This window comes from Tamandua tetradactyla, unplaced genomic scaffold, assembly GCF_023851605.1.
Source record: "Tamandua tetradactyla isolate mTamTet1 unplaced genomic scaffold, mTamTet1.pri scaffold_188_ctg1, whole genome shotgun sequence".
Classification (NCBI taxonomy): domain Eukaryota; kingdom Metazoa; phylum Chordata; class Mammalia; order Pilosa; family Myrmecophagidae; genus Tamandua; species Tamandua tetradactyla.
The window spans coordinates 31,119-38,034 of NW_027518301.1; the positions used below are offsets into that span (position 1 = coordinate 31,119).

The 6,916-nt window shown below is 47.1% G+C and overlaps 1 pseudogene; it reads right to left on the reverse strand.

Moving 5' to 3' along the window:
- Positions 1-955: 955 nt before the first annotated feature.
- On the reverse strand, positions 956-1,686 carry LOC143673202 (acetoacetyl-CoA synthetase pseudogene; annotated as a pseudogene).
- Positions 1,687-6,916: the final 5,230 nt, after the last annotated feature.

Below are 6,916 nucleotides of genomic sequence, written 5' to 3' on the forward strand. Positions count from 1 at the left end.
TCATTAGTGCCTACCTCTTCAATTGTGATATAAAGGAGAGAGGTTTAAACATGTGAGAATTGGGACCCTGAGACCAGTAAAGCGTGGATGGCCATAATTGCTGGGGAAACCCTGATCCTGCTCCAGGGAATCTAGAGGAAGTAGGTTCTACTGATATGACTTTCCCACAGTTGATGCCTCTCAGGGCCCCTGGGGACCCCTGTGGGTGGTTTATGCTGAGCCCACAGGAACTGTGGTGTGTCCTCCTCTCCTTCCACACCCCATCGGAGCTTTGCCACCCTCAGGGTATAGGTTGCATATGTGGACCATCAGAATTCAGGAACTCCCAAATATATCAAAAAGTAACTGCAGCCCAGGAAGTTCCTGAGAGGGCCCCTGACCCTGTGGTCAGCATCTCCTTCAGGAAGAGCTGTGGAAACATTATGTGTTACCATGATGATTGGTACCTAGTGTCCAGCTTCAGAAGTTTCAGCCTAGCAAGAGTGGTTATCACTGCAGAAAAGTTGAGTGTAATACCCATGCCTCCAAGAGCTCCCATCTCTAGCAATTGCCCTCCATGTCCATGTCTGGCACATAATTCCCCCATTACATCTGTGTGGGACCAAACCAGCTCAACTATTGTCTTCTACTCTTACTTATGCACCAAAATGCAGAGGTCTGATGCTCTAAACTTTGTCTATTCTTTATGGGGTCAATGAAATGAATCCATTTTCTTCTTACTTTCCTAATGACCACAGAATCATTGTGTGTTCAGAGGCAAAAATAGCCCCAGCACATGCTATGTGGGGATAATAAGAATTACAGAGATCAAGAATGTGCGACACAGGAGACCCTGTTATCCTGCTGTCTTGAACTCAAAATGTTCCCTGCTCCTGGGCAAGCCTTTAAGGACCACTCCCTGAGCTCTGAAACCTTAGCAGAGCCTGGATTCTGTCTTTCTCTTCAGGTACCACCCTCAGGAGCTCCTGAAATCCCAGGTGTAGCACAACCTCCACACCAAGGAGATGACACTCTGTCCACCCCCTTCTAGGATGAGGTTGTTGATGATGTTGTAGATGCTCTTTACCTGGGCAGGGCTGAATGCAGGCCCAGAAGCCATCTTCAGGAAGAGGAACACCTTCTCCCCCTGTCCTTGTTGCACTGGCACCCACACAGGCTGTCCATCAACTCCTTGAAAGTTTCCACAATGTTATAAATTTCCAAGCTGCAGAGTCACACTTGGTTCGGGTTGAGTGTGCTGTCACAGCAGCCAAGCTTGGTGATGTCCCCCTGTCTTGGGGTTGATCCTGTAGTAATCACTGGGCACCCAGACACAAGGAACTTAGATATCTAAGTATGTTGTTCTGTACTTTTTCACATTCTTGCCTTTCCATAAATATGTGGACTGGCAGGGAATCAGCTTGGTGCCCACCCATTCACCTGTCTGTCTCCAGAATACCTTTCCTTCCTTGTTCCAGGGTTCCACCACCATGCCCAGGTTCCATACCTGAATGTCTCCGTTGTACACGGGAACACGAGAATCATGACCCAGGAAGCATGAGATGAGGTCAGTCCCATCTGAGATGGAGCCCTGGAGGATGCTTCTCTTAATGTATCTTAGATGTACTTGTAGATTTGGGTTCTCAGCAGCAAGCCAGTGGATGGAATATAGGAAATACCTGGAGATAATTTTTCCAGTGGTTTCATACCCTTCTCTTTCAGTATCAACAGCCAATTGGCCCTGTTCCCTAGAATGGTGTTGCTTATCCATCAAAGTCCCACAGCACACTGGGTTGGGGAGCCTGGAGGAGACATCATAGAAACAAAGGACATATCTGTGGACACCACAGTCATCAGCCAATTCCACGCCATACAGTCAATTGTAGTGCAATGCAGGACTATGTTACTGCAAGTCATGTCATGAAGCATGTGCTCCGTCAGGTCCTGGAGGAGGGTGTCATGACCAAATTCACCAGGTACTTGGGAGCACTCATTTTGCCCAATGAATTATCAAGAGAGGATGGTTGAAAGGTAGCTTCTCAAAATCCAGGTGGGATGCTTGTTCTCCTGTCCTGATTTCAAAAAAAGTCATCCAGAAATTGATCTTTGGAATCTTGGAAATGTCTATGTTCCCCCTGGTGGTGATGTAAGGTGCCACTAACAACTTTTTCAAGTCTGGTTGTCCCTTCTCTACCTGCTTCAGCTTTCCATGTGGCTATATACTTTGCATTGTTTACCACTGCCCCCACAGAAATGATGAGATTCAGCTGGTTTGGGGAAAATTGTACTATAACATGATTCACACAAAAGTCTGAGGAGTGAAGTTTTGAATGGCATCGATACTGGTGGCAGCCAGCATGGCCTCCACAGCATGTGCACATTTGGGCATATAACCAGCTACCTAATTATATATTTCCATGGCCATTTTCTTCATTGCTGCAGCAAACAGAGACACTTTTTTGCTTTACCTCTTCAAGAGTCACCTTTGTGATTTCCTCCTTGTCTCCCCTTGCAACATAAAGGGAGACCCAACCATTCTCCTTGTGTTGCAGCAGGTTTCCAGCATAGTTCAGGTGACTACCTTTAAACTACTCAGGTACATCCTCAATACCTTTTGATATGCCCACAACCTCTTTATATGTGCTTGACAAGACAATGCCATTGAATTTCCAGGACTCTTCCCAGAAGTCTGAATAGGATTCCATTGACCAATGGTACAAGTTAATATAATTTTCCAGTGCCAGACCAAAGGAAGTGCTGACCATGTTGGGAAGTAATACTTCCATATATGCTTCCTGATGGCAGGCTCCCACATCACCTGGATTATGTGTTTTCCTCCCACCTGGCCCATGGCTCTTTGAACTTGGATGTGAGCAAGGGCAGCTGGGCAGGTAACATGGACTGAGCATGGTTTGCTGCCCTGGGCCAGATATCCCATGCACCCTGTCCTGAGCCTCAGTTTAATACTGTATTTATTGTAAATACAATAACACAATGTTGCTGCTTTTCCAGATCCCAATTACTGTAGAAATAAGGATTCAATGGATCTTATTTTTATTTTGAATACCCTTCAACCATTTCCATGGATTTTATGATGCCAGGGGGGAAATGACTGCCATTTTCCATGGGAAGCCCCAAGTTCACAATTACTGAAGTGGAAACATGGAACACAAGGCAGGAACATTCCTGGTTCTGAGGGTTGGAGTCAACTAGACTTAGGTGTTATAAACAATTCACAATCAGGACCCACACAGCTGTGTTGGAGCAGGTGCTTCCATGTCTGTAACTCATGGAGATGCTGTGGGGTGAGGTTACAGTATGGATTAAAACTCAGGTGGTCTGGAGTTGGACCTGACACTCTGCATTTCTAACCAGAACCTCCACTGACAGAATCTGTGGTCATTTTTAATAATAACAATCCATGAGATTCACACAAAACAAAAAGGGAAGTTCTCAGCAGAAATGAAACAGTGTAATCTCTAACATAAAATTAATGACTTAGATTAAAGAAGAAACACTCTGCATGCAGAAAGCAGATAACAAATTACAATGGCAAGAAGGCAGAAAGTGGGAGAGGTTCCCCTTTCTTTAGCAACAACAACAAAACCAACATTGTACTCATCTCTTCCTGAACTCCACTCAGCCTTTTGTCCCACCTCCTGGGGGCTTCCTCTCCAGCATATTCTTAAGCACTGTCACCACCCCAGATCTGACTCTTGATGCCCTTTAAGTGTTCAGACCTCTCTCTATTTCCACCCCCATTCTTCACCCTGGCTTCTTCAGTTAAGTGCTATGTCTTAACATCAGGAAAGCCACAGAAATATCTCCAAATCTTTCCTTGGAGTTTGGCAGTTTCCCATTCCTCATGCACAACATCTAATTCCTTAGTTCATCAGGGACATGTTGGCTGCTTCTCATTTTTGCATCACACTATGACCCTCTTCTATTACCTGGGTTGCCTTCATTTTTCATTGAATTTAGTGAAATATGTAGTAGCATGCTCATTTATTCCCCTAAACCACCCCCTCTTCCCCTTCATCAGATCATATGACAGATAAGGTAGGAAGAGGCAACTGACTTGGTGAGCAGCCTGAAATTGAGTTCATGGCTAAAATGTTCCAGTTCTCAGCCAGTGTATGTTCTAAAGTACGTAGTCTGTGAGACACACTGTTCCCAGATATCTTCTTTTGGAGTTGGAGGCTTTTGAAATGACCCAAATAGAAAAGTAGAGGTGGCTGCTCTGTGGTGGGCAGGGACAAGCAGGGTCTGGCCATGGAGGGGGAGGCAGAAGCCTCTGTCAGGGTTACGGTCATGGCCTCAGACATGATGGGATGGGCCTGTGCTGAAGTTCTACAGGCTCACAGCTGGGACCCCGGACCCCAAGCCTGGGCCTCACCTTCCCAGACAGGGCCCCAACTACTGAGGTCACACACAGGGCCCAGGGAGGGTGAGGTGGCTGGGGTAGAGGATCCCAGGAGCCCATTTGCAAGCAGGCCCCTGTCCCCTGGAAACTGAGGGGATAAGAGAGGTATGGCCATGTCTACCCAAAAGAGCTTCTTGTCTGGGTGCGGCTCAGCCTCCTCGCCCTCCTCATCCACTGCACAGGTCCTCAGTGTCCTGATGCTGTGAGTGCTAGGAAGACCAGGCCCCAGAGCTCTTTTGGGCAGACATGGCCATACCTCTCTTATCCCCTCAGTTTCCAGGGGACAGGGGCCTGCTTGCGAATGGGCTCCTGGGATCCTCTCCCCCAGCCACCTCATCCTCCCTGGGCTGTGTGTGTGACCTCAGTAGCTGGGGCCTTCTTTTTGCTCTTCACCCAGACCCTAACAGGAGTCTGTGTTTCCAGGGTCTCTCTTTCAGCCTGTGCTGACACAGCTACCCTCTGTATCTGCCTCCCTGGGGGCCTAAGTCAAGCTCACCTGCACCCTGAGCAGTAAGCACAGCACCTGCTATGTTGTATGGCACCAGTAGAGGCCAGGGAAGGACCTCCAGTTTGTGATGATAGTAGGAAATAGTGGGATGTCTGGCTCCAAGGGGGACAGAACCCCTGATCGCTTCTTGGGCTCCAGCTCTGGGGCTGACCACTACTTAACCATCAGTAAACTCCACCCTGGGCATGAGGCTGCCTATTTCTCTGGAGTATACTATTACATTTGGAGCAGCTGTGGGTAATCCACAGTGACACAGGCAGAGGTGAGTGAGACAAAAACTCCTGCTCTTGTGCTCTGTCCCATCCTCCTCCCACTGGCTTGATTAGCAGTTTGAAGGAAGCCTCCTCACCTACCTGAAGTCTCCATCTGCCCAGGTGTGTAGGTCACTCACTGCCTGTGTCTGAGAAGAGCCTGTCTCTGTGCTCTGCCCTTGTTTGGATATGACCCACAGCCTGTGTTCCTCTGTATTGCAAGATATTTTCTCAGGAGTTCTTGTAACATGTTGAATTGCATGTGGACATGTTTGGTTGTCTCCATACCCACTTCTGAAGGATTTTAAATTTCCAAGGCATAGAGCTGTCCACAAGTACACTCAGTCCCACCCACCCATCAGCTTTTTTTTACCATGGTCCTCAGCATCTGTGACATGTCCACACAGAGCAAAGCTCTGAATATTTCCATGGAGAATCAGGACATTGAACTTGACTCTCCAGGTTCCCATGTGCTTCCTGGAGCTCCTCCTGTCCTTCACCACACCCCAATATTCTCAAAGTGCCCATTGGACTCAGGGTGAGCATTTTTCTATGTCCCTGACATTTTGGGTGTGCCCTCCCCACAGGGAAGTGGCTCACAGGAAGGAGAAAGCTCAGGTGAAATAATTTCCTCCACTAACAGCCATGTGGATGCTCAGAACAGGTCAGGACCCTCTCCTCTGAATGGCTGTCATTGCCCAGGCCTTGGCTAGTCCCCCAGGATGAAATGAGGGTGGAAGGAGCATGGGAAGGAGAGGCCTTGGGAGATGGTCTGGGCCCAATTCAGACTCCACTTCTACAGGATCAGACATTAGGGATCTACCTCACCAGCCATAGGAGGCTGAAGTATTGTAGAAAAACAGGAGTTTGTGCTGTGCATGGAGCAGGGTGTGGCAATTAATCCCCCATTGTCCATTCATTATTATCACTCAAAAGAACTGAGAATCATATAGAAATCCATGAGCCATTAGAAATTTCTTCTTACTTCATGTATTTTATTTTTTGTGGTAATCCAATGAGGTTGAACATTATGCCTAAATCACCAAACCTTTTGTGGTTATGGAAGGGCCAGATTCTCCATCACAGTTTCTTAATTAAGGGAACATGAGGACTGTTCCCCCAGCTCTTCTCAGTGTCATGTTCTCCAGATTTTCATGATTAACTATGGCCTTGATTCAAATGCTGCAGGATCTCCGTTTCCCTTTTATTACTCTCAAAACCTGCTTAAGTCAAGGAGGGCAGCTTTCCACTACTGCGTGGGAAAGATTTAAGATTTAAAGTAACATTAAATTGATATCACAAATCATGACCCCTGCCCTGGGGAGTCTAAATGGGTATCATAACTTGAGGACTTATATCTTATTCTTGTCTTTTGCTCAGTGTCTTGAACACTAGGTTGTTTTTCATGTAATGCATTAATCATCCGGGCATTGAAATTTCATGTTATTCACAGGAGAACATAAATGTTCCTCAACTTCCAATGCTCATCCTTCTCCAGAGAGCCCTGAGTGAGCTGGTCCTAGAGGAGGGCAGGGGCTGGTCAGGAGTACGGAAGGGCTCATGGGGAAGGGGCCACTGTGTACTGAGGTTGAGAATCTCTTTTGCAACCACCATCTGCTTGTGTTTTTTCTAGTCCATGAAGAGGGGAAGGTGAGGTTGGAGGCTGGGAAGGAAACAATAGGCAGGTCCAGAAACATCTTGAACTTGACCCTAAAGGTTTTACTGAATCTTGGCCAGAGGATAACCTAAGGATAT